Genomic DNA, 27,800 nt, shown 5'->3' with positions numbered 1-27,800 from the left:
CTTCAGCTGCAGCTAGTGGAGAAGGCCGTGGCACCCACTCCTGCGTTCTTGCCCGGAGAATCCCAGGGACAGAGGAGCCTGGTGGGCTGCCGTCCATGGGGTCGCACAGAGTCGGACACGACTGAAGCGACTTAGCAGCAGCTGCAGCTGGTTCCCAAGAAAATCTAGGTTGTTTCTTCTGGGTTTTTCTTTTGACAGGAATGTCAAAGTTCCCAACAGATGGCTTTCATCAGCACTTTACATAACTCTGTAAATTCAAGTCCAAAGAAATACTTTTGGCTTCACTAGGGAACAGGTGAAGAAACAGTTCATAGCATGGCACTATTTGGTTTAGGGTTGAAATTAAGCGTGGAGATTACAGGAGTGTAGCATTTAGGTTTGGAGAATGCCATTCTGGGTCAAAATAGTTTCTAACTGCTAGTTTTTAACTGCTAGCAATTACAGAAAAGGACCTGCTGTGAAAAAATAAGTGTGGCTATATAATGTTGAGTAAGTTGTATTTTTCAACTATGATATATTTTATATTATGTATTTATTTATATCTTGTATGTTTTATATTAATTTTAATTAAATATGTTTTTATTAAAGTATATTATTTTTGTTTTGAATAATGCTTACAAAGTATGGATAAATTCTCAGGAAGAAAAAGAATACAGTCATCTGCATTTTGTAAAACTTGGAGCCAGAAGCCATCTTGGATAAGGATGATTCTAATCTTATTTCACAAACAGAGAAGCTGAGATCCAGAGAGGTTTATGAGTTTTGTTTAATGGCACACGGCAAGTTAAATCACATCTGGGTGATGTGATAAGGCCCTTCTCAGTTCTGTGCTTTTTTCATTAGGCGGTAGTACTGCTTTATAGTTTTAAGAGAGGAAAGAGTATAAAATAACATGGTTAGAAATCTCTTCTTTGATGGAAACCATAGGATGAACCCTGGTGTAGAGGATTTTGTTGGTTTTTGTAAACCGCAGATCCATAAATCTGCTTGTCTCAGCGATCGAAGATTCTGGAAAGTTGAGCAGGTGTTTTGGTGGCGGGAGACTGACAAGGGATTAGAAAGTTTCCTTCTGTTTTAGCTAAATATTATGAGAACATGTTAAACTACCCTAAAACTGGGAGATAAAATATTCCTTGAGTTTCAAAAAAAAATGTTCACTTGCAGTTAGGTCTGATTTTCAGAAAGTCATGGATGATGATTGAGTGACTTGGGTAGTTGGTTTGAACTTAAATTTAAGACTGAGATAGGGAGGGACAAGCCTTTCTATTATTAACAATTAATGAAGTGATTTTCATTAAAGGCATAAAGATGGTTGGCCTAGGACTGTATAGTCTTATGTACACATAGTATTTTGGTTCTGGATTTTGTAATTGTTGTTCAGTTGCTCTGTCTTAACTCTTTCGCAACCCCCATGGCCTGTAGCCCGCAGGCTCCTCTGTCCTTGAGATTTGTCGGGCTCGAATACTGGAGTGGGTTGCCATCTCCTTCTCCAGCAGATCTTCCTGACCCAGAGATGGAACCTGTGTCTCCTGCATTGGCAGGTGGATTCTTTACCACTGAGCTCCCAGGGAAGCCCTGATTTTGTAGTGCCAGGAAACAGACTTTACAGGAAAGGCAACAGACAGCAAGTCATGTTTGTCTTTTTCAGTTTTTATGACCAACAGGTCATCTCTGCATTACTTTTACTTTGTTGTAAAACTTAGCAAATGGACTAGTGAGTGGCAAATGAAAGTTAAGATTGGGGACAGTTACTTATAAAATAATTGGGTAGAGTAATACGGCACTATTTGGTTTGGGTTAAAATTCAGCATGGAGACTATAGGAGCACGTAGCATTTAGTTTTGCAGTGGGTACAAAGTGTTCTTGGAAAACTTTGAGAGGAGAAAGTGACTGCTGTAGAAAGATAGTCAGGCAGCCTAAAAAAACTTAAAACTGTTGTGTGTATGAAAGAAGGCAGCTGCTTCCTTTTTACCTTTTGTGCAGAAGAGGGGGTCCCCGTGTGTGAGGTGGCTATCATGCTTGCCCTGTAGGCTGCCTTTCCTCCAGGGAGTAGGGGACTGCAGCTGCCCCAGAAGGCTGTTGTTCAGGGTTGGTTTTCAGTTCTCTCTGCTTAGTAGAGTACAGGTTTGTCTTTTTTCTTCCTCATTGGCTGTAGTGAGGCACTTAACTCCTGGCTTTTCTAGAACCTGTAACAGAATTCTTGAAAACATTATTGCTGTGTGTGTGTGTGTGTGTGTGTGTGTGTGTGTGTGTGTGTGTGTGTGTGTGTGTGTGTGTGTGTGTGTGTGTGTGTGTGTGTGTGTGTGTGTGTGTGTGTGTGTGTGTGTGTGTGTGTGTGTGTGTGTTGAGTGTAGTGCTGTGCTGTAATAGTTTCCCAGCTTTTCTGTTCAGGACATCTTTAAATGTATGATGTAGGGTTTAGATCCTCTTTCACCATTTTCCAATTTTAGTTATTTCTTTTCTTCCCATGCTAGTCTGTTTTCCTTTAAACAGACATAAATAACGTAACATAAATCTAAACACAGATCTAAAGTTCTGTTCTTTCTAAAGCAGTGGTTCTTAATACTAAATCCACTTTAGAATTACCTGAGGAGGCTTAAAAGACAAATACCAAACCAGTTAGATTGGAGAAGGAAATTGCAATCCACTCCAGTATTCTTGCCTGGAGAATCCCATGGACAGAGGAGCATGGTGGGCTATAGTGCATGGGGTCCCAAAGAGTCAGACACGAGCCAAGTGACTTACACACACATACGTGCACACACACACAAACCGATTAAATTAGACTCCAGCGGTGGGGGCCAGATTTCAGTTTATTTGCTGATATCTCCCTGCATGTCTGATACACAGCCATGGTTGAGAACCACTGCTCCAGTGCTTAGAACCAGCATGTCCTGGGGTGGGAACTGTCGGAGGGAGTTGAGGAGGAATGGGACGGGCGGGGAAGGAATTGCCTGTAATTGAAATTCAAATACAGGGAACACTCTCTTGAACGTACCTTGAACTCAGGACAGTGTACCCCTGAATTTTGTTCTAGCCCCTGACTGTAACTGCCCTGTGTTTCCACCGTTCTCTCTTTTCCCTCTTGCTGCACCTGCTCTTTTATCTCATGAAGGTCTCCCATGGGGTATGTTCTTCAAGGAAGGTTCCCTATGCGATTCTGCTGTGTCCCACCATGAATGCTTTCCTTCTAACTGCTTGGCCTTATGGTTTATCATTGCAGTTACTTGCTTTACTCCCGCACCTCATTGGCAAACCCCAACCTTGAAGTTACGCCAGCTGTTCTCTTCCTCTGGGCTTCCCAGGTGGCCCAGTGGTAAGGAATCTGCCTTGTCAGGCAGGAAACTTGCGTTCGATCCCTGAGTCAGGAAGATGCCCTGGGGGAAGAAATGGCAACCCACTCCAGTGTTCTTGCCTGGGGAGTCTCATGGACAGAGGAGCCTGGTGGGCTGCAGTCCACGGGGCCACAAAGAGTTGGACATGACTCCGAAACTACATGACCACTCCACCATCCTGTCCTTGCTCTTCTGTGGGACTTGATCATTTTGAAGAGAACTGTGCAAACTCACAGAGTGGTAGGGTGCCGCTTACAAGTTTCGTCTCTGTCGTCTGCTTGGGGCTGTATGGCTGTCAGCAGTCTTTTCTCTCTGCAGGAGTTCAGTATTCTCTCCAGCCCTCTGCCTCGTCTGCAACGGATACTCGTATGTACTCCTTCAGAGAGAATAGAATGTCTCCAGCCACGTGAGCTCATCCAGCTTTACCCTCCCACCCTACCCTAAATGCACGGGTGCTTGTGTTTACCCCTCTTCTGCCCACTTAGAAGACGTGAGGGAAGCGTCCAGAGGCAGCGTATCTGTTCACATGCAGAATGCTCTCCTCTCTTGCCCTGGAGTCTTGTTCCATCTTTTCACTCCCTGCCGTGTTAAATGGGGACGTCGCTCCTGTCAGGTTAGAATAGAAACCAAGCATCGCTGCTCCAGATTCTCTCCGTCTGCACCCTGTGTCCTTCCCTTCATCTTGAAACTTCTTGGGAAAAAGTCTAGAATTGTTCCAAATCTGTTGCAGTCTTGCCTTTGGCCCTAAGCACCATTTGAAACAGCTCTTGTGGACAGTTTTCAGTCTTCATCTTTCCTGATGTCTCAGCAGCACTCAGCACTTGTTGATTATTCTCTCTTCCCTTGCCCTCTGGGATAATTCTTTCCTGGGTCTTCGCCCACTCCGCTCATCTTTCTGGTGATTCATTTTCAGTTCACTGGCTTTCTGTCTTTTGCTTTTAGCTTACATTGTTGAATTTCCTAAGGTTCTATTCTTTGTCTCCTTATTTTCACCTTCCTGAATTATCTCTAGACATACCTTCTCTGTACTGATGACTCTAAATTCATTTATTGTTCAGTTGCTAAGTTGTGTCAGACTTTGTGCAACCCCATGGACTGCAGCATGCCAGGCTTCCCTGTTCTTCACTGTCTTCCGGAGCTTGCTCAAACTCATGTCCATTGAGTTGGTGATGCCATGCAACCATCTCATCCTCTGTCGCCACCTTCTTCTACCCTCAATCTTTCCCAGCATCAGGGTCTTTTCCAACGATTCGGCTCTTTACGTCAAGTGGCCAAAGTACTGGACCTTCAACTTCAGCATTAGTCCTTCCAATGAATATTCACGGTTGATTTTCTTTAGGAGTGACTGGTTTGATCTCTTTGCTGTCCACAGGACTCTCAGGAATCTTCTCTAGCACCACAGTTCTTAAGCATCAGTTCTTCAGTGCCAGTGATTCTCTCTTTCCCCCTTCTATTTGCTGTGAAGTGGTGGGACTGGATGTCATGATCTTCGCTTTTTGAGTGTGAGTTTTAAGCTGGCTTTTTTACTCTCCTTTCACCCTCACCAAGAGGCTCTTTAGTTCTTCATTATCTGCCATTAGGGTTCTACTATCTGCATATCTGAGGTTGCTGATATTTCTCCTGGTGATCTGGATTCCAGCTTGTGCTTCATCCAGCCCGGCATTTTGCACGCATATAAGTTAAATAAGCAGGGTGACGATGTACAGCCTTGACACACTCCTTTCCCCGTTTTGAACCAGTCCATCGTTCCATGTCTGGTTGTGACTGTTGCTTCTTGACCTGCATACAGGTTTCTCAGGAGACAAGTAAGGTAGTCTGGTATTTCCATCTCTTTAAGAATTTTTCACCATGTGTTGTGATCCACACAGTCAGAGGCTTTAGTGTAGTCATTGAAACAGAAGTAGATACTTTTCTGGAATTATCTTTCTTTTTCTATGATGCAAGAGATGTTGGCAGTTTGAGCTCTGGTTCCTCTGTCTTTTCTAAATCAAACTTGTGTATCTGGAAGTTCTCGGTTCACATTCTGTTGAAGCCTAGCTGGGAGGATTTTGAGCATTACCTTGCTTACATGTGAAATGAGCGCAGTTGTACAGTAGTTTGAACATTCTTTGGCACTGACTGTGGCCCACCAGGTTCCTCTGTCCATGGGATTCTCCAGGCAAGAATACTGGAGTGGGTAGCCATTGCCTTCTCCAGGGGGTCTTCCCAACCCAGGGATCGAACCCAGGTCTCCTGCCTTGCAGGCAGCTTGTTTACCATCTGAACTACCAGGGAGGCCCCAAAATATGGAATGCTTCATGAATTTGGGTGCCATCCTTGAGTGAGGGTCTTGCTAACCTTCTCTGTATCATTCCAGGTGTAGTGTATGTGCTGCTGAAGAGACCAGTCTATAAATTCATATCTTAACCCAGACCGCTCTTTTGGTCTCTGGACTTAGGGATCACTGTCTTGTGTAGAGTCTTAGCTCAGTTGATGGCCCTCCTCAGCTTGCTCTTTTGATCTCATGCTTTGTGAGAGGCATTGCCCTTGACTCTGATTCCTAGCGGGCTGGAACTCTGGTGCCGCCTTCTGCACTCGCATGCCTCTCTTTGGGATTCAGCTCTAGTCCATCCCCAGCCTTTGCGCCTTTACTTCTGGAACGTCTCTTTCAGGGAGCTGCTGCTTCATTCCAGCCACTCCTCTCGGTGTGCATCCTCACCATCACGCTCCTGACCTAGTCAGTTGAGAACAGAGGCTCAAGAACCAGAGAGGGTCTGGGTTTGCATCTCCTGTTGGTACTGCTTGCTTTATCACCTCGCATAGCTATGCTTAATCTTTCTTTGCCACATTTCTTTCTATAGAATGGGGATAATACAGTGCCTGTCTTGTAGTGAAGCTCTGAAGATATGATGAGTTAATAGAGTGTACGTCAGTGTTGTCTAATAGAGCTTTGTACGATGACGGCTGTCCTCAAAGCAGTTGTCACTCGCCACATGGCTCTTGAGCCTATGAGATGTGGCTGGTTGACTGTAGAACTGAAGTTTACATTTGCTATACTTGTAATTTAATTGAAATAGCCCCCTGTGACTAGTAGCTGCAGCCCTGAGCTGCACATGCCTCGTGCTGTATAAATGTTACCTGTCAGCCTCTTTCTAAAACTCTGCTGAAGGTCCTCAGTGCCAGATTCCGTGGTCTGCAGAGTATGTGTGACCTTGACCCCCTTTTTACCTCCTGTGTCGCTCCAGTGCCCTCCGTGCCCCTGGATGTGGCGCTGCTCGGAGTGTGGTCCCAGGGCCAGAAGGAGCAGTGATGTCCCTGGAAAACCTGTTTGAGGCGCAGATTCTTGGGCCATTCTCACGCCTGCTGAATTGCGCACGGGGGGGTGGGGCACAACCGTGTGTAGGTTAATAAGCCCCCAGTTGATCCTGAGGCGTGCATGCTAGGGCTTGAGGACCGCTGCGCGTTCCCGGCCACCTGGCGTTCTGTGGGTCCACCGTGTTTCCTCCTTCTCTGTTTTTCTCTTGTCTCGGTTCCTTTTTCTCCTCTTCACCACTCAGCTCTTCCTTAACTTTGAAGACTTAGCCTCGGCACGGCCTAGACGCGTTCTCTGCTCCCTGTCACCCGTCTTGCTTCCAGGCTGACTTAGCCAGTCCGTTCTCCAGGAACGGCTTCTCCCTTCTCCACTCCCTCCTCCAGGCCCCTGATGTGCTGGACACGCTCCTCCTAGCCCGCTTGCATCATATGAATAGTGGACTGAGGGTCTGGTTGTCCGTCTCTGTGCCCCATCCATCTCGCACAGTGTCTGGTGCTTTGCACGTGTTTCTGGAGCATCTTCCAGGTGCCAGCACGCTGGTCAGGTCCTGAGTGAGGGAGATAGAGCCCTGGCATTAACACTCCAGTGGTCGGGCTCTGGCGGACTGAAGCAGGACTGAAGCAGTGTGCCGTGGAAAGGCGGAGGGGGTGGGGAGGGTGAGGGAAGCCTTCTCAGAGGAAGTCACATGTGAGCAGTTAGAAAGTGGGGAAGCAAGTGGGTGGGGTGGGAAAGAGAGTGGTTCCTGCAGAAGGAACAGCATGTACAGAGGCCTGGAAGCAAAACATTGTAGGCCCACAGTAAACATTTAATTGAATACGAATTTTAAAAAAAGCAAGTCACATGTCTAACTTTTGAAGTGCTACGCTCTCCCCAGCAAACTTTAGTTAGCACTTTATAAGGTGCTTTTATATTTGATATCATGCTTTCTTTGAGCTGATGTTTAGAGGGTGACCTCCAAGCCAGCAGAATACATTTATCTTTTTTCTTTCTTCCTTCTTTTTTGCCTTTTATATGGTAGAATAAAGAATTTACCTGAAGCAGTCTTCTACAGAGTGAGGGACACATCAGTGCTAGCACAGGTAAACACATTCCTTTTATTGCATAAGAATAGGCCAAGGCTTTAAGCAAGCAGCTTCAAATTAAGGGCACTGACAAGCATGTCCGGAGGAAGGCTGAAAGGTGGCCAGCATGACTGTCGCAGCTGTGGGCGCTCCTGTAGCCCCACTCTGTACCGGCCCTTTTCACCCTTGTTGCTGCCTCCCAGGCTTCTTGTTGCTCTCATTAACCCCCCGTTTTAAGGGCATCAGTCCTTGGTGCTATGTAAGTTCCCTTTTTGTAGCTGTTGAATGCCTGCTTCTGTCTGTCTGAGACTTTATATGTGTGCTTTTTAGTAAAAAACTCATCTTTTACTCTCAGAATGCTTTACAAGTAGTTTGGCTCCATCAACTACTAATTTTGGAGAAAGAAAAAAACACACACAGTTTTGTTTCTGATAACTTCAGCAATGCAGACAACTCCTAACGTTAGCCTAGAAAGCTAGAGAAAGGAAAAGAGAAAGTTTTCCCCCAAAACTTTATATGGGTGGTAATAACATGCTCTGGTGTTCCACAGATTGAAACGGGCTTTGCTTTCATACATATTTTCTTTTGACACAGTATTTGTAGCAAGGTAAGCAGTCCAGGTCTAGGGTGACCAGGTTTTGCTTATTCAGAATTGTGTGGTTAGTTAAGGGAATAAATAGAACTAGAACCAGATTTCTCTCTCTCTCTCTTTTGGTGGTATCTTTGGTTTGGGTATCAGGGCGATGATGGCCTCATAGAATGAGTTTGGAAGTTTTCCTTCCTCTGCAATTTTTTGGAACAGTTTAAGAAGGATAGGTGTTAACTCTTCTCTAAATGTTTGATAAAATTCGCCTGTGAAGCTGTCAGGCCCTGGACTTTTGTTTGTTGGGAGGTTTTAAATCATGGTTTCAATTTCAATGCTTGTGATTGGTCTATTTCTTCCTGAACCAGGTATCTCTCAAGCCCAGTACTCTTTCAGCCACATTAGGCTGCCTCTTGTTCATGAAAATGATAGTGTTTAAAAAAAAAACACAAATGGGTGCTTCTTTAGCATTTTTAGTTACATACATCTGTGAAACCTCGCATCAAGTCAGACGTGTTATTAATCCTTATAACCAGGTCTTGACATACTGTTAGATGCTCAGAAAATGCTTGAGTGGAAACTGTCAGGTTTAAACTGGAAAGGGGGATGAAATAAGATGGTTGAAATAAGGTGGTTGGTTTTTTTCCTTCTTCTTCTTTTAAGTATTAAGTCTCCTAGTGAACTTAGAAGCTGAAACCATTTATCCTCTTAGAATATATAGATTGAAGGGAGAGACAGTTTCTGATGTTTTCTGCAGATGCTTGACACCTCAGCTGAACAGTGCCTTCTGCTACTTCCTTCAGGGTAATATTTGTTCTGTTACCCATGTAGTGTTTTTAAAAGTTTAAGAAATTGTCTTTCCCCCATAGGTAACACATTCACTAGTACGTAAAATTTTTAAAAGTACAAAAGAGGAATATCCCATGAGACGGCCTCCTAACTCCAGTGCCCTAGCCGACCAGTTCTCTCCCTGGGTAGCTGTCAGTAAGCTTTGTTTCCGTCTTGCCTTCCGAAGAGATCTGTGTGTATGTGAGCAGTCACTCTCTATATGCATTTTCCCGTTTGTTTCCCCCCTCCACAGTTGATAGTGTATCTTAACATTCTGTTCTGCACCCTCCTTTTTTTTCCCTCCCTGCTTAATGACATAGCTGAAGTGTATTCCATATCAATACGTAAAGTTTGGTGGTATTCCCTTGTGTGGGTGTGCTGTAATTCATATAACTAGTCCCATGCTGATAGACATTTGTTTCCAGTTTTTTTTTTGTGACTGCAAATAGTACTCAATTAAATAACCTCCTTTGTATGTTGTTTTACTAACAAATTCCTAGAAGTGGAATGATTGAGCAGAGTGTGTCTTTTCTTCGTAATTTTGATATTTCTAAGTTTCTCCCCGTGGAGATCCACCCACCCACTGTGTGTATGAAACTCCTTGTTTCCCTACACCCTTCGGAGTAGTTTTTCCAAACCTTTTGGTCCTGGCAGTCTGATAAATGCGTAGTCGTTTCCATTTTTGACTGTTCTTTCGCTCTCGTTGGAGTTTGCTCTTCTGGCCTAGTGACCAGACAGCCTCTGATCGCCTCTGATCCACCTCTGAACCTTTCTGCCTGATTACTTGAAAACACGCAGTTTTTAGAGATCGTTGTAAATCTTCTCTTAACTGTTGCCTTAAAAAACATATAGGTCTTTTTGCTGAATCTCTCTTGTAAGCAATGACTTATACTGATAGATTTCTGTCGAGTAGAATGAGCCCCCTGTGCCTACCGTAAACATTTTAGCCTGTCGCTTTACTACTTCTGGCAAGGAATAGATGATTTAGTATGACCTTGTTCGTCAATCTTTTTAAGTGCTTATATTTGAAAACACATAATTTTGAATAAATATTGTATGCTAGGTAATACATTTAGGTCATACCAACCTTTTAAGGAAGGTTGTCTCTTTTATAGAGGAAACAAAGGCTCATAGAGGTTGAGTGATTTGCCCAAGGTTATATAGCTTTAGTATGTATGTGCCAGAGTGGAGAGGCTAGTGGAGTGGTCAAAAGAAAAAAACACTGAATTCAGAGTTGAGACAAACTGAAACTATGGTAAACTGATGCAGTGGTTTAAAGTGCTTCCTAAATTATATTAATAACTCTGATTAGCTTAGGGCTTACATTTAAGAGCACATATCTTGACCTCATCGATTACTTATTGTTTGATTTTTAAATTACTTCACCCTCCATGAGCTTCAGTTCCTTTCCTGTAGAAGAGAAGTAACCACCTTATGCATCCAGCAACTGCCTGTTAAAGATCGTTTCAAGCTTGAGCAAGTCATGGCTCAAGTGGTTCCTTTCTCTTTTTTTTGCCTTCACTTGAAAAAAAATAAGCAGCAGGAAACAGTGCTGATTTGCCTCTCCTTTCTCCAGAAAATACCAGAACAAAACCAAACAAACTGATTTATTAACCCACAAAACACTGCCATCATATTTTAAAGGCTGAAGTTTTCATGAACACATACCCACTTTTAACAGGACATAGAAGCAGACGTCTAGATAGATTAAAAAACATGTTTCACACATCTATAATCCTTTTAAGTTAGGGTGGATATTCTCTGGTCATATTCTTGTAGAAATAGGGACACTATATGACAATCCCTCCTTTGGCCTTTTTTTAAGTAACAGTATTTCTCTCTTCTCTAGTAAAAATGATAACCAAAAAACCAACAACCCTCGCCACCCCCACCTCCCCAGAGTACCCCCTTTGTTAAAGTTGTCAAAATAAGTCTGTATTTTGTATCTTGAAGTTCAGGAGTAGAGTAAGGATGAAGCCTTAGAGCTGTTGTTTTTCATCATGCAAAGCAACCTGGCCCATATTGAAAATCAAACCGAGAACTTTAATGTAATTAAGCACCGTGTTATATAGCGCTGCTTCTCAAATTTTCATCTGGAGATCTTGTTAAAATGCAGTTTCAGGTCTTTGCCTGAGATTTTGCATTTCTAACAAGCTCAACAATTCTGCTGCTGCACAGAACACCCTTTGAGCAGCAAGTTTCTGTAGGACTGAATTTCTCCTTTACTCTTGACTGATTTTCCTAAGTCATATGCTTAATTTCAGATGCTCAGCAGATTGCCCCTGAATGTCTGTGTCCCAGGCACTGTGCTAGGACTGGGATCATAATGAGAATGCTAGGGAGACACTGCTGTCAGTCAAGGGAAAGCCACGGAAATAAAAACAGTCCAGTAGTGAAGTTGTGATGGACGTGTCCAGGGAACTCTGAAAAAAATCTAAGTCAAAAGCTACTTTTTAAACAGGTTTATGGAGATCCTGAAACTGGGTTCTCTGTTACGTTGTCATGTAAGTTCTCAATAGATGTAAAGTGAAACTGGTTGAATTGTTAGTCTAAAACAGATGTTGGCAAACTCTTTTTTTGTGAAGGGCCAGATAGTAAATATTTTGGTCTATCTGACCACTGTGTGGTCTCTGACCCAACTACCCAACTCTGAGCAAAGCAGCCACACGTATCTTCTTGGAAGGCTTTGCCTACAGAACCGCTGGCAGGCTGGATGTGATCTGGAGGCCGCAGTGTGCCCACCCTGGTTATTACACCTTGTATATTACACTCAGTTGTAAGTTGTGTGGAAAATAACGTAAAGTAAGAATGATTTATTTAAAAAATGCGCTCTCTTGGAACATGATCATTTACCTAGTGATACCCCGGAGAATGGATCATGCATGTAATTGTCATTTGTCCTGTGTATCATCGGGAAAAGATGGGTAAAGAATCATAGTTAATACTCTTATTGAAGAGCAGCTCAAATGCCTGTTTCATCCTTTTCTTACATGGAGAAAGAAGCTATGACAGGTAAGAGGGGTTAGGGAGTTTCAGTACAGCTATGTAATAAGACATTTCCATAATTTACTTTTTCTGGCCAGTATTGAAAAACATGTAATTTCTGGATCAAAAGAGAATGACGTTGTTGGGTACTCAGATCAGTTATTATCATTTAAGGTGATGAATAGAATTTAGGCTCTGGAGTTTGCTTTCTGGTCTCTCCACTTAACTAGTTGTGATCTTGAGCAAATAATTTATAAACTCTTTTCTCCTCAATTTCTTAGTAGGATCATGACCTTGAACACAGTTTTGGGGATGATAAGAAATGCTATTTGATAGAACTGGTAAACAGTAGGCCCTTAGTAGATGTTACTTTCCCTCCCTTCTGATCTGCTTGAAAAATTAAGAAAAAAAAGTCTCTGTCACGTAAGAATGTTAAAATTTTCTTGAAGGTAAAAAAAAAAAGTGATGGAGGAGCAGCTCAAAATAACGTGCAGACAAATGTAAGGCCTCTTAATAGAGAAGTAAGTGGGTAAGAATTATTTAACTCTGGAACTGAAGTCTTAGAAATTCTTTCAATTTGAATTCCTATTTTTACAGATGAGAAGAGATTGCATGACTTCCCCTAAGTATCTCTATGTTGTCTTTGTAAATAGGTAAAGAAGGAGAGTAACATTCATCCATTAACCAGATGTTTCTGGCTCTTGGTTAGGAATTTATCTCTAAGCTAAATTCATCTTGTTTCATTTTAAACACTTAATAGCTTTCTTTGCTTATTTTGAACCCTTGGTAAATGTTGACTCAAATAATTTTGTCTTCAGCAGAGATGAAGAGTAACTATAGTCCTGACTATAAATTAAATAATCTTGATTTATTTAATGTTGCCACTCGGAACAAATTTTTAATGACATATTTGTAGTTCTTTTAGCTTGGGTTTTTTTGCAGACCTAAAAATTTACAGTAGTATTAGTCTTTTTGAATTGCATCAGTAGAAGGGAATACTGACAAGCCAAAAAATGACACAATATATATGTGTGTGTGTGTGTGTGTGTGTGTGTATATATATAAATTACTATTTAATGGCTTAACTCAGTTCTTTTCTGTCTTGGGTTATTGTAGTTGTCTTTCAGCTGGCTTTCCTTCATTCATCCAATAAGTAGTAATGATACCTGGCATGATAAATGCTGCGAACTGAGCAGTGAACCAAATGAGTACAAACCCCTGCCCTCATGGACCTTGTATTACCTGGCAGACTTCAGTCTCGCCTTCTGAAGCTCACGTCTGTATTGTCTGATTATCCTCTCTAAAATGTCTCGTCTTCTGTTGTTTAGAACCTTCAAGCCTGTTGGATTTCTGTTACTATGTGGATAAAATTCAAGCTCCTTAGCTTTTTTGCAGCTTCATCTGTTGACATGTTCTTCTTGACCCACAGTCTTTCAACATATCACAGTTCCTTGTAAGCACCACGTTCTCTTGCCTTTTAGTTTTTTTATGTATTTATTTCTGTTTGGAATGTCGTTCTTTTAGACATTCCTCCAGACAAAACCAAAAATAGCTAATAAACCTCCTTAAACGACCCGCTACCATTACTGGTTTGGTGAGATGACTTTCTTCCTGTATGACCATAGCAAATATATTCTCATGGTATGTTAGGCATGCTGGTTTTTCTCCCTAGGTTATGATAGTCTGTTTAGCTTCATCTCCTACTGGAATTAAAAGCAAATTGCTCTTTCTTTCTTTATTTTTCCTTGTCTGTCAGGGCGCCTGGCTGGTAGTTTGAAATAATCCATTGAACAGTGAATGAAATGCATGAACTTCTATCTCAGTACTATCAAGATATCTCAAGAGTGTTGGGGGTTCATGCAATAAATCTTTGAATTTGTGGAGTGCTTACTATGTGCCAGGCAGTAGATAAGTAGCTGACCTGCTCTCAGATGAGTCTATGATAAGACTAACAGCTTCCTCACTTTTACAACAAGCTATCTTTTTTTTTTCCTCATTACCGCCCCCCCCCCCCACAGATGTTGTAAATAGTGCAGATGTATCAGTAGTCTGTACTCTCAAGAGTCCAGTGCTGATGGTATCTTTCACATACAGCAGTGTTTTAAACTATTGAATAGAGACTGATGAAAATGTGGGGATCCACAAACCATCTTAAGGTCATATGAGGAGGGAATGTGAGTCCTGGTTTATCAGGAAACCTTCTGTGGCACCTTCTGGCGAGATGAAGAAAGCATCTACATCCAAACTGGGAGGAACGGGGATGTAGCTTGGAAGATTTTGGAGACCACAGTGAAATATCTTTAAGAATTACTGCAGCACTGACACCTGGATGGTTCAAAGAGTGATACTGTAAATGAGCAAGAACCACCAGCAGAAAATGAGCACCGACAACTCGCAACAGGAGAGTGTTCCACAAGAGGTGAACTCTGAAGTTAGGAAAGGTGTAAGACACTTACTTTTGCTTACATTTTTCTTTCTTGTTTGCACAAGATTAATATATGATAAAATATAAGAACACTTAACAAAATGTTTACATTAAAAATTTAGGTAATCAGAATTTGGAAAGAACTGGAGCGGGGGGATTGGACATATAAATGTGTACGAAAGCACTAGTATTTTTTGCACCCCTCAGAGATCCAAAGTTATTTGGATAGTTTAGTGGCATACAAAATGTATTTTAAACAACTGTGCTCATTAAATTATTGCATTTATTATCTTTAAAAATGTGAAGGCTTCTAAATGGTTTCTTCCCCCGATTAAGAACAGAATTTTGACCTTTAAATGTTAACCTTGGAGGAAAATTTCTTCTGTTCCCGTACCTCTCACCTTTGTGATAGAGCTATCTGCTTGTACATCTCAAATTTCACCAGCGTCCCTCCTTTTTGAAGACTAATGGACTCTGGCCTCTTTCATAGTGCTGTTGTCTTTGACTCTTGCTTTACACCGTGGCTTCTGTGTTTGTGACTGTTGGTCTCTGAAGTTGTTGTACGTTTATAGGGATGTTAAAAGTGTCTCGTATCCTCATGCTGGTGTTTTCAGTTCATGGATATGCATATGTAAATCTGCGGTTTTGGAAAGGATTGTTAAAGTATAAGATGTGTGTATATTTGTTATGGGGAAAAGGTTTAATTAATCTTTGATGAGCCTTGGTGTTAATTTTTATTGCTCCGTTTTCATACTGATTTTAAAACAGCAAGCAGAAGAGGGTTGTGTTTTCCAAATTGCTTCCTTGGTGTACTGGTTACTGAGTTTGTGTTCTGAGAACAGAGGGATCCCTGTCGCAGTGAGTTTAGGAACAGTGCATATTCATAGTTCACATAAGCACATTAAAAGCATGTGGAATGCCTTTTCACTCTGCTTAAATAAGCCTGTTTGTATAAGGGAAGGCACCTTCCCACCTCTTACTGCCCTTAAGATCTGTTTAGGAACCACAGCGATTATACTTTTTCTGGGGCTCTAATATGCTTGCAGATCCTGGCCTTTTGGTGGTTAGTGGCAGGTAGAGTCTTTGCTCTTGCCTGCTTTTGCAGTAAAAATGTCTGTGGGAGTTATTAATATTTAAAGGGGGGAAAAGGAGCCAGTCATTGTCAATCAGAAAAACCTGTGGCTAGGGCATCTGTTTATGTCCATGAGCAGACATCTCTGCTATCTCTTAGTTCTTAAATGAACATCAGACTTGTTGGCTGTTTGGATTATTGGAGCAGGAATAAATTGATGTTCAGTTCAGTTTTTCATGGCATTGGAAGGGACAAAAAATGTTTAAAACAAATTTTGATTAAATCAAAGTGCCTTTTTTTAAAAAAGAAAAACTTTTAAATGAAGAAAAATATTCTTAAACATAAGTGTTTAGCTCAGCCTTTTTAATCACCTGTTTTTCTGTTCAGAAGATAGACTAATGCATATTCTAGGAATTGAAATGTCCCCAGAAAGCTTACAGGAAGTTGTGAGCTGGCATTGCAGGCTCCCTTAGATGTCCTCATTTGTAAGCACCTTGAAGAGAAAGTGTCCCTCTTTCTATCGCTCCCAGGCAAATTACTTGTTTCGTGTGAGGCAGTAATTCGTGTCCTCATTTACGGCAAGAAGGGCTTTGTGTTGAGTCGTCAAGTGCCGCCTGTGTGTCTCAACGCTGTCGACCGCCTGGGATAGCTGTTCAGTGCGATTGCGGTATCCGGAAGGTTGTTAGTGCAGTTGCCTCCTGATTCATCTGCCCTCCTCGCTTCCCAGCTCCGTCCACCCCCGCCCCGCCTCGCTCGGGCTGAAGGGGTCTGGCTGTGAACTGCAGTACTGCTCACCCTAGCACAGGACCGCTCGCTTGAGTCAGGACTCGAGTACAGAAGGGGCACAGACGTGGCCCTGACCTCACTGGACAGATCGTTTGAGGGTTTGATGTGTCGGGTACGGGAGGCTTTGTGTGCCTCTGTGGATGACGTTGGTGGAGCATCTCTGACTGACTTGGTGTTTTCTAGCGTGCTCTGTTCTTCTCATTGCCCTAGTGTCTTCTTTCATGCAGTGGTTCAACCATTTGAAATTGTCTCTTGAGGCTTAAGAACAAGGAGTAGTGGAGGAATTACCAACAGTGTTTCCTCAGCTAATTAAAGAGGCTTGAGCCTATAATCTGACCTATCCTAATCCTGAACTTGTAGCTAGGATTAATCATTGCATGTACCAAAGTATGTTATTCTGCTTCAGCTTCTGTCTCCCTTGCATATGGATTTGTTCGTTCTAATTGAGTAACACATCTCTGGCTTTCTGTGTGTGTGTGTGTATCTACGTATATATCTTTTCCTTATTTTGATGTTCATTTGTCGTGTCTATCCTTGTCTTACAGCTGTGATCTCTGCCCCACTCAAAATAAAACAGAAACTGATCATGCTGTTTCATGATCAGCATCAGCATTTCAGGATTGAAGGTATATTTGTTGATTTAATTATATATATATATATATATATATATATATATATATGAAAAAAACCCTGGTAGCTTGAGACTTCTCTCTGTATGTATTTTAAGAAAGAACATAGTTTCCTAAGTCTCAGGCTGAAAATGTGGCTGTTTTTCCTGGTATATTTGCCTTCAGTTGATTTTTCTGTGAGTTTCGGCCTTGGATAGCTATAGCGTGGGTACAGTGACTGTGAATGGCGTAGTAGCTCATTACAAGAGTCGCAGCGTTCTTACAGAGGTGCTTTTGCACTGTGTTGTGTGGGGGGCAGTTCGGTAGGAGTGCTGACTGCAGCAGAGCCTGGTGGTAAGTCTGACAGCTTTGTCTCACACGTCACCTGCAGTCCAGCGGCAAACGCTTCTGGCTCTGCCCTCAGTGCGCAGGTTGGTGATTTATGGCCCCAACCACACTGGCCCCCCACTTCTTTTGTACAACCTATGAGGTAAGAATGTTTTTAAACATACTATTAAATGGTTGAAAAAATTTAAAGGATAATATTTCTTACTTGGTGAAAATTATATGTAATTCAAATTGCAGTGTCTTTATAAAGTTTTATTGAAGCACAGCCACACTTGTTCATGGCTTCTCTCTTCTCTCCCACTTAACAGAAGAATTGAGTAGTTTCCGAGGCTTCCCTTGTAGCTCAGTCGGTAAAGAAGCTGCCTGCAGTGCAGGAGACCCAGGTTCGATCCCTGTGTTGGGACGATCCCCTGGAGAAGGAAATAGCAACCCACTCCAGTATCCTTGACTGGAAAATCTCATGGACAGAGGAGCCTGGTGGGCTGCAGTCCATGGGGTTGCAAAGAGTCGGGCATGAGTGAATGACTAACTGCGTAGTTTTCAGCGAATGTGGTTGCAACTAATGCGGCCCGCAGAGGCTGAAGTATTCACCGCCTGGCCCTTTCCAGAGACAGCTTGCCAAGCCTCGCTCTGGAACACACGGCAGAGGCCATCACGTGCCCCCCCCCCCCCCAGGTCAGACTTATGACTTGACCATTGCTTTTGCTTCCTGATTATCTCCTTGCTCTTGTCCTTATCCACCTGCATCTACACAGTCAGAGGACTTTTTTTTTTTAAATCAGATTTTGTGACTGCTTTGCTAAAAACCATCTATAGTGGTTTGCTGCCTTGCTCAGTGAGTGTGGAAAGTGTGTCAGATTTCTCTGTTGGTGATTGTGGTGTAAAAGCAGACATGCAGTGTGGGAGCAGATGGACACGGCTGAGTCTCAGTAAAACTTTATTCACAGCAGCAGGTGCTAAGCTTGGTGCGGCCTCTGGGCTTTTTCTGACTTCTGCTCTAGAGAGTGTGAAAGCTTCCCAAGCCCTTTCCTTCCACGTGACACGCATTTCCTGGTGTACGTCCTGCTGTTCTCCTCCCCTGCTGCCCACCGGCCGCCGGACTTTCCTTTCATCCCGGCACATCCCTGCATAAGCACCCTTGCACGTGCCGGGCCCTCTACTTGGAATATTACCACCACCACCACCCCTCACCCCCCAGGCAGTATCTGTTGGGTACCTGCTATGTACCAGAGAATGTCCTCAACTTCTGGGGTTTACCTGTGAGCAAAACCTAAAACTTAACACCTTATGTAGCTCACTTCAGGAGGAGTGTGTGTGTGTGTAGACAGTAAAAATAATAGCAGATATAAAAAGTAAAGGATACTATGTGTCATAAGACACATGCAATGGGAAAAACCAGACTCTGCTGAGAGAGGCCTTGTGGGGAAAGTGACGTCTGCAGAGATCTTTGGGAGTGGCTGTGGGAGGGGGTGGTCTCCAAAGTCAGTGTTTGCGTGGCTTGGCTCCCTCCCCTTCTTCCCTGACTGCCCTGTAGAAATTGTAGAAATTGCAGCCTCTCCATCACACCCGGGACTCCCTGGTGCCATTTCTGTGTGGTTTCTGTCCCTAGGACGGACTGCCAGTTGACATGCTCTGTATTCTAGTTTGTCTCCTCCTCCTAGAATGTAAGCTCCAAGAGAGCTTTCTTTTTGATTCCTGGTTTTTACTTAGTGCCTGGCACATAGTTGGTATTCAGAAGTATTTATGCAGTGAATCCGTCTAGGTGAATTGATAACCCCTAGACTTTTTCTTTACCAGTAGTATTTTTATCATGCTTATCACTGCATGTATTTACCACTTCTTGGTAAGAAATAGGTTATTGGGTGATAAATACGGAAGCACAGGCGGAAGGAAGTTCAGCAACACCAAGTACTCTTCGAGATGATTTTGTTTCTTTTTAAATCAAATGGCTACATATGTATAGTTAGAAAGACACCATTAAAAAAAAGTGATGTTGAGACTTCTCTCCTGGCCCAGTGCTTTAAGACTCTGCCTTTCCAATGCAGTGGGTGTGGATTTGACCTCTGGTTGGGAAACTAAGATCCTACATGCTGCAGGGTGCAGCCAAAAAAAAATAATAAAAATAAATAAAAATTTTAAAAGGTGATGTTGGAAGGTGATTGAGGAAGGGAAAAAAACAAGGCTGTGCTTAGTGATACGTCTAGGTGGACAGTGAGCTGGATGTCCTGCTTCTAAACAGAAAGGCCCATAAGGACGTCCACATGTCCTCCCCCTTGTCCATCACTCTTCCCTTTTTCAATTCGAAATAGCCTCGAAACAGTTGATTTAGAACAGGCGTCAGCAAACTAGACCCAGCCTGTGAGCCAGTCCTGTCCAGGACCTGTGTTTATATGGACTTTTAGCCAGTTTTATATTTTTAAAGGGTTATTAAAAAAAAGACTACGCTGTAGATGACACAGGCTTTACGTGGCCTACAAAACCTAAAAATACTTTCTGCCTTCCTACAGAAACAGTTTGCTAACCTTTGACTTATAGGTAAGGCACCTTCTTGGTTGCTTACAGCGTAGAAAGTTATTTCTCTATGGTGGTATTCATAAATAACAGAACTTTAGATTTGGAACAAGTAATCCGTCGCACTTGTTTCAAAGGTTGTGTTGAGACCTGCAAAGCTATCTTAGCTTTCTGGGGTAGCACAGCTTTCTAGGTATAGACCCCAAGTCCCTAGCTCGTTATTTTTTATGTACCTTTTTTTCATATCAGTAAAGAGTGGTGTGGAGAAGGCGATGGCACCCCACTCCAGTACTCCTGCCTGGAAAATCCCATGGACGGAGGAGCCTGGAAGGCTGCAGTCCATGGGGTCGCTGAGGGTCAGACACGACTTGAGTGAATTCACTTTCACTTTTCACTTTCATGCATTGGAGAAGGAAATGGCAACCTACTCCAGCGTTCTTGCCTGGGGCATCTCAGGGATGGGGGAGCCTGGTGGGCTGCCGTCTGTGGGGTCACACAGAGTCAGACACGACTGAAGTGACTTAGCAGCAAAGAGTGGTTGGTGTTCCCTCTTTTGTTATGTCTTAGGCAGACTGTTTTCTTCTAAGCCTAATTTTTATCATCTGTGAAACTGAGAAATTGATACTGTAGGCATTCTGTAATAATTAAATAATACCATAAGGTACAAGTATACAGGTAAAAGTGCTCAACAGGTCAGAGCTACTTTATGTTATTGTGGTGTAGTCAACAGATTTCTGGTGCCTAAAGGTCACGCCCCTCTTCCTGCCCACACCCATTGTTGAGGGGGTGGGGTCGCTCTGGTCTCCCCTCCATCCTCAAGTCAGCTTCTGCTCTCTGCGTGTGTCCTGTCTCCCTCTGTCCTGTCTCATAGGGATAAATATGATGGCTCACATGGTAATCCAGGATAAATGCAGTATCAAAGTGCTTCATTTAATCATATCTGCAAAGATCCTTCTCCAAATAAATGAACATTTACAGGTTCCTGGGATTAAGACCTAATATCTTTGGGAGCAGTCATTCCGCCTGCTACTGCAGGTTTTCATTTCACTTGGGTAAACAGCTAGGAGGGAGACTGCAGGGTTGAATGATAAAGGTATGTTTAACTTTATAACAAATTGCCAGGCTGTTTTCACAGTGGCTGTGCTGCTTCACATTTTTACCAGCAGTGTTTGAGTTTCATTTGCTCTGCATTCTAACACTTGGTATTGTTATTTTAAAAATGTATTCTAATAAGATATATCATTGTGATTTAATTTGCATTTCCCTAGTGATTAGTCATGTTGAGCATCTTTTCATGTGCTGATTTATTTATATCTTCTTTGGTGAAATGTCTGTTCATGTATTTTACCATTTTAAAAATTGGGTTATTTTCTCAGTTGAGTGTGTTCCTTTTTTCACAACTTTGTTCTCCCCAAGCTCATCCTGGGCCCCAGGGACTTAGGAAGATGTCGGTGCTTCTGTGATCCTTGGCATTTCTTAGATTTCATTGCTGTGCACTTTCCTTTTTGAGTTTCTAAAACTAAAAAGACTTGAGTCCTTTTCGAGCTCCTAATAGATTTACTATGTAAAAGAGATAGAATCTAAATAAGCCTGTGGTGGGTGTGTTGGTTAGGTCTAGGGTTGTGAAAGAGTGATTTACTCATGCGTGTGAGCAGACTGAAGGAGAGGGAGGGAGCTGGCTCTCCGGCCAGCTGGCCCAAGACTAGAGAACTGCGGATTCTTGCTTCTCTCCTCTGCCACTCTCTTTGAATTGGTTATGTGGTCTCCTATCTCAGACAGGTTTTCTCTCACTGGATGTAGGTCTCTCAGAACTCAGATCCTTCCACCCTCGTGACCCTAAAGGAAAACAAGGATCCTCTCTTCAGACTTTGTTCAGAAAACCCCTGGGTTTTCAGCGTGAAGGCATATGCAGATCAGTAAAACAGTCACTCTGCCCTAGTTGAACATCTTAGCTCAAGTTTAATGGGAAGAAAACAGATTCTTGATCTCTTCCTTCTCTTTTCCCCATAGTTTTCTTTATATCAGTAAATCCACCCTTTCTCTATCAAAACCAGAGAACAAGAAGTCCTCCTTGATTTCCTTTAAGGCATAGCCCTCTTCCTGCATATGCAGACCATCACCCTTGCTTGCTGCTCTGTAACCACACTTCTCTTTTCCAGTTTCCTCAATTTGCCAAACTCTTCTTGAGGCCTTTGCACCTGCTGTGTGTTTCTGCGTGCAGTGACTTACCCCTCCAGGGTATAGCTTCTTCTCTACCACAGGCCTCGCTTGAGTGTCACCACCTTGGAGAGGTCCTCTTTCTAAGGCATGTAGTAGCTCTTCCTTTTTTCCCATCTCTTTCCAAACTCTTTATTTGCTTCCCAGTACTCCTAATAATAGCCGAGAGTCATTTGACCCATCTTCCTCTCATGGATTTTGCCTTTTTTGCCGCCGGGCTCTACCTAGTTTGAGTTTGGGGACTGTCATGTTTGCCTCTGTGTCTCTGGTTCTAGTTCAGCGTGGGGCATGTTGGGGACGTGAAGGTGTTTGAATGAATGAATCAGAATGCCTTTCACAGTTGGCCTGACTCGGGTTTAGTGCTCTCCCAGCGTGGGGCGTTGGTGGATGGACGGAACTACAGTAGCACCATAGTAGGCTCCAAGTGAACCTCTGTTAAGATGCCACACTTAATTTTTTTTTTAGTTTTTCTAGTAATAATGATTAATTCTGATATTAATCATTGTGTTTATTATTTTTATTTGAATAGAAATAATTTCTAAGGGTTATTTGTAGGCGTTGGTCTCAACTAAGTTTAAAATCTTGGTTTAGAAGAAGAGCCAGAAGAGTCTGATTAGCACTCTTTGCTCTGATACTTTGTGCGGTGTGGCCATGTTATGGGCCAGCTAGGTGTTTGAAAACATCAGTAAGAACATTCCCTTCGTGTTGCTCTATTGTGCTTACCCTGGGAAGCTTCTGTTCAGCTTCCTGTATTGTCTCTTTCTGTCACTTTTCTTGGGATGGTCCACTTATTTGCTGCTCTCTTAATCAGCTCTGGGCAGTTCAAGACAGAATCCGAAGTCAAGAATGTTTGGGGATGCGGTAGAACACAAAAGTTCATAACCTGCTTGGGATGACTCCGGAGTTCGTGAGGTTTCAGGTGATCATACAGCTTGACATCCAAAGCAGGGTGTTTCTGAGCTGAAAGGGAGTGCTGAGAAAACAGTAATAACCTGGACCTTCCTGCAGAGCCCGGTGATGGGGAGGTGACAGTCTGTTGTTGCAAGGTGGGGTAGGGTGCTCTGAGCCTGAGAGCTTTGGGTTGGGAAGAGGCTTGCCACTTGAGGCCATTGGTTAGCATAGATCAACTAAGATCATGGCATCCGGTCCTATCAGTTCATAGCAAGTAGATGGGGAAATAGTGGAATCAGTGGCTGACTTTATTTTTCTGGGCTCCAAAATCACTGCAGATGGTGATTGCAGCCATGAAATTAAAAGACGCTTATTTCTTGGAAGGAAAGTTATGACCAATCTAGACAGCATATTAAAAAGCAGAGACATTGCTTTGTCAACAAAGGTCCGTCTAGTCAAGGCTGTGGTTTTTCCTGTGGTCATGTATGGATGGGAGAGTTGGACTATAAAGAAAGTTGAGCACAGAAGAATTGATGCTTTTGAACTGTGGTGTTGGAGAAGACTCTTGAGAGTCCCTTGGACTGCAAGGAGATCCAACCAGTCCACCCTAAAGGAGATCAGTCCTGGGTGTTCATTGGAAGGACTTCTGTTGAAGCTGAAACTCCAATACTTTGGCCACCTCGTGCGAGGAATTGACTCATTGAAAAAGACCCTGATGCTGGGAGGAATTGGGGGCAGGGGGAGAAGGGGCCAACAGAGGATGAGATGGCTGGATGGCATCACTGACTCAATGGACATGGATTTGGGTAGATTCCGGCAGTTGGTGATGGATGGGAAGCCTAGCGTGCTGCGGTTCATGGGGTCGCAAAGAATCAGACACGACTGAGCGACTGAACTGAACTGAGAACATTTTCATCATCACGGAAGGTATCATAGAAAGTTCAGTTAAGAACAGTGTGAAAGAAGGAGCCAGGCAGGGCTCTTGGCTTCCCGTAGTCTTTCTGAGGACTGAATGTAAACAGCGAGCCAAGGGGTCTGTAGATCTGTCCCAGTGAGGAGATGCCTTACGGATAAGGTCGAAATCCTAGGGTCTGAACCAGATTCTCTTTTTGTTTTCCCATAGGAAGCTGGTTTTGCGTTTTGCTATGATGTTCACTCAGAATACACAGGCTGTGTGGTCTGCAGGCGCCTGGCCCCCTGTCAGCGGGTCACTGAGTGTCTTCTGCACTAGCGTAGGGTTTTCCCTTCACAGCCTCCTGCCAGTCTGTCTGCTGGTGGTTGCAGTGTGCATGCGAGGGTAGGTTGGAAAGACAGACCTTGAGTAGTTTTTGAGTCTTATTTATGTGAAGCAAATTGGAACTCTTAAGTTAGAAAGAGGGCAGAATGTTATAGCCAGGTACACACTGTAGAATTTTGTCTTCACTTTTGCAGTCCCAATCTGTAATTGAGATGAATAGCTGTGTTGGTATGTAGCATGACGGATTCTGTAGAGGTAAACTTACCACTCCAGAGTTGGGTTTACCTTTTCAAATTGGGTAAACACGTGCTTTTTCTTTAAAAAAATTTTTGCTTTTGACAAAGGATGCTAATATCAAATGTTTTGTGGGAAAACAGAAAAAAAACATTAAAAGTTATATGAAGATTGTAAAACACATGCACAGTCACCTTAGAGCCACCTCATATGTAACATTTTTAATGAAGACACTTTTGTTATGCCTTTTCTTAGATTTTTTTTTACCTTCCTTGTTATATGTGCCTTGAATAAATAGAACTATATATGGTTGTTCAGTGAGGATCACAGTTATTGTGAAATTTCTTGAGATAACAACATTAAAAATAGTACTTAAAATTATATTCCTATATAAAGTAGCGACAGTGCCTCTTAATGTTTTAATTCAGAGTAATTAGTGGTTACCATTTGGTTTCATTTAATCAAGTCAGAGGAGTTATCTCCATTTTATGGTGAGAATGGGTAGAGTAGAGGTAACTGGCTGTGCTTTCAGCGGCTGGCTAAACTAAACCCTCAGCGTTAACAGTAAAGGGGAGGGAAGATGTGATGGAAGGCCGTTGGAATTAAAAACTGGCCTTGTACAGGGCACAGTGCATGTAGTCATACACTGGATAGTTTGTCAAAAATTTTTTTTCACGGTCAAAATTTGCTCTGTAGACGTCGTATTCAGTTTTTGTAATCTGTTTTTATGTATCAACTTTAAAACTTTATCAGTTTTAAAATGTGATTTCCTTCTATACAGATTTTCTAGAATGGTACCCATACAGATGCCATTAACTGCATGTGGCTAATTCAATTTAAAAATTAAAAAAAAATTAATTTAGCTACATTTCAGGTACCTGGTATCCCACATGTGGCCATTGGTTAGCATAGATCTAGAACATTTTCATCATCATGGAAAGTATCATGGAAAGTTCAGTTAAGAACAGTGTTAAAGAAAGTATCACGGGAGGACAGGGTTTGTTTTTTGCTTATTAAGCTTTAGGGGTTTTGGGCATTAAAAATGTTAACTTTCAATTATTTCTCCTAATGAGCTGGGCTTTATCAAGCTGGTCATGCTCACACTTGCCCTAATCTTTTATTAGTCTCTCTGGCTCTGTGTAAATCACTCAGACTAGGCTGAGGTATTTGGGGCTAAGTAATACAAAATCTCACACGCTAGTAAAGTAATGCTCGAAATTCTCCAGGCCAGGCTTCAGCAATACATGAACCGTGAACTTCCAGATGTTCAAGCTGGTTTTAGAAAAGGCAGAGGAACCAGAGATCAAATTGCCAACATCCACTGGATCATTGAAAAAGCAAAAGAGTTCCAGAAAAACATCTATTTCTGCTTTATTGACTATGCCAGAGTTTTTGACTGTGTGGATCACAAGAAACTGTGGAAAATTCTGAAAGAGATAGGAATACCAGACCACCTGACCTGCCTCTTGAGAAACCTATATGCAAGTCAGGAAGCAACAGTTAGAACTGGACATAGAAAAACAGACTGGTTCCAAATAGGAAAAGGAGTATGTCAAGGCTGTATACTGTCACCCTGCTTATTTAACTTATATGCAGAGTACATCATGAGAAACGCTGGCCTGGAAAAAGCACAAGCTGGAATCAAGATTGCTGGGAGAAATATCAATAACCTCAGATATGCAGATGACACCACCTTTATGGCAGAAAGTGAAGAGGAACTAAAAAGCCTCTTGATGAAAGTGAAAGTGGAGAGTGAAAAAGTTGGTTTAAAGCTCAACATTCAGAAAACTAAGATCATGGCATCTGGTCCCATCACTTCATGACAAATAGATGGGGAAACAGTGGAAACAGGGTCAGACTTTATTTTTGGGGGCTCCAAAATCACTGCAGATGGTGATTGCAGCCATGAAATTAAAAGACACTTATTCCTTGGAAGAAAAGTTATGACCAACCTAGATAGTATATTCAAAAGCAGAGACATTACTTTGCCGACTGAGGTCCGTCTAGTCAAGGCTATGGTTTTTCCCATGGTCATCTATGGATGTGAGAGTTGGACTGTGAAGAACACTGAGCACCGAAGAATTGATGCGTTTGAACTGTGGTGTTGGAGAAGACTCTTGAGAGTCCCCTTGGACTGCAAGGAGATCCAACCAGTCCATTCTGAAGGAGATCAACCCTGGGATTTCTTTGGAAGGAATGATGCTGAAGCTAAAGCTCCAGTACTTTGGCCACCTCATGTGAAGAGTTGATTCATTGGAAAAGACTCTGATGCTGGGAGGGACTGGGGGCAGGAGGAAAAGGGGACGACAGAGGATGAGATGGCTGGATGGCATCACCGACTCGATGGACGTGAGTCTGAGTGAACTCCGGGAGTTGGTGATGGACAGGGAGGTCTGGCGTGCTGCAATTCATGGGGTTGCAAAGAGTTGGACATGACTGAGCAACTGAACTGAATACAAAATTTGCAAATGTGTTTTATGTTGTTAATGTTTAACATCTTTTAAACCTTAAAGCTTAATATCTTCCTTGTCTGTAGAGCTCAGATAATGAAATAATGACTACATGGAATCTGAATTAATTGACTGGGTTTATGAAGTTGACAATTTGAATCCTAATGAACCTCTTGGTCCCAGCAGAACTCTTTGCTCTGTTTTGGAGTTATCTCAGCTTCAACTTTGCTTCGGATGCTATGCCCTTAACGTCAGGACTCTCAGCTCAGTGCCTCATTGATCCATGCACCTGTTACGTCACTCCTCTGGTCCACCTCTGTCTTACGTTATTTGCTAATTCATGTATGGTTACCTATTGCAGTTACCCTTAATTAGATTATGAGCTCCTTGGAAATAGGAAACTTACTAAACACAAAACTATTTTGTGTTTAAAATTACTGTACTTTTAGAAATTAAGAACTGAAAGAGACTTTAGAGATAATCATGGCAAATATTTTCATTTTACAAATGAAGAACATGAGAGGTGAAGTTGCCCTTTGTTGGAGAACTTGGACCACAGAACTTGGATAGCTTCCTGTCAAGCTGTCTCCTTAATTAGCTGATTTTAAAATTCAAATTGAAGGAAGTCCTAAGCACAACTGTTGGTTGAAGCTACTGTATTTTTGTGTATAAACTATATCAGTGCAGAACAGAGTTATTTATAACTACTGATTTCAACACACGCTATTTCCTGTTTGTTTCTTATGACACATTCTTAAGGGCAGATTGTATGCTATTTTCAGAGATACAGCATTTTGATCTTGAAAAGTCATTTTTGGTTTTAGACTAAAATAGATTAGTTTCTCAGGTTAAATAAATACTCAGGTTTTTTTTTGTTTTCTACGTATTGCTTTTGGTAGCAGTGACTCATATAATGTGTCATGGGGTTGGAGCATCT

The 27,800-nt window shown here is 42.4% G+C and overlaps 1 protein-coding gene and 1 non-coding gene across 2 annotated transcripts in view; one reads left to right on the top strand and one right to left on the bottom strand.

The window, feature by feature from the left end:
* Positions 1-27,800, top strand: part of KAT6A (lysine acetyltransferase 6A) — a 106,051-nt gene that overhangs the window by 9,991 nt on the left and 68,260 nt on the right. The gene's annotated exons all lie outside the window — the stretch shown is intronic.
* Positions 5,615-5,718, bottom strand: LOC114111098 (U6 spliceosomal RNA). Its single transcript, XR_003587227.1, has one exon. It is a non-coding gene; the product is annotated as a U6 spliceosomal RNA (small nuclear RNA).

The sequence above is a fragment of the Ovis aries genome, chromosome 26, assembly GCF_016772045.2.
Source record: "Ovis aries strain OAR_USU_Benz2616 breed Rambouillet chromosome 26, ARS-UI_Ramb_v3.0, whole genome shotgun sequence".
NCBI lineage: Eukaryota > Metazoa > Chordata > Mammalia > Artiodactyla > Bovidae > Ovis > Ovis aries.
This window is presented reverse-complemented; position numbering and strand designations above follow the sequence as displayed.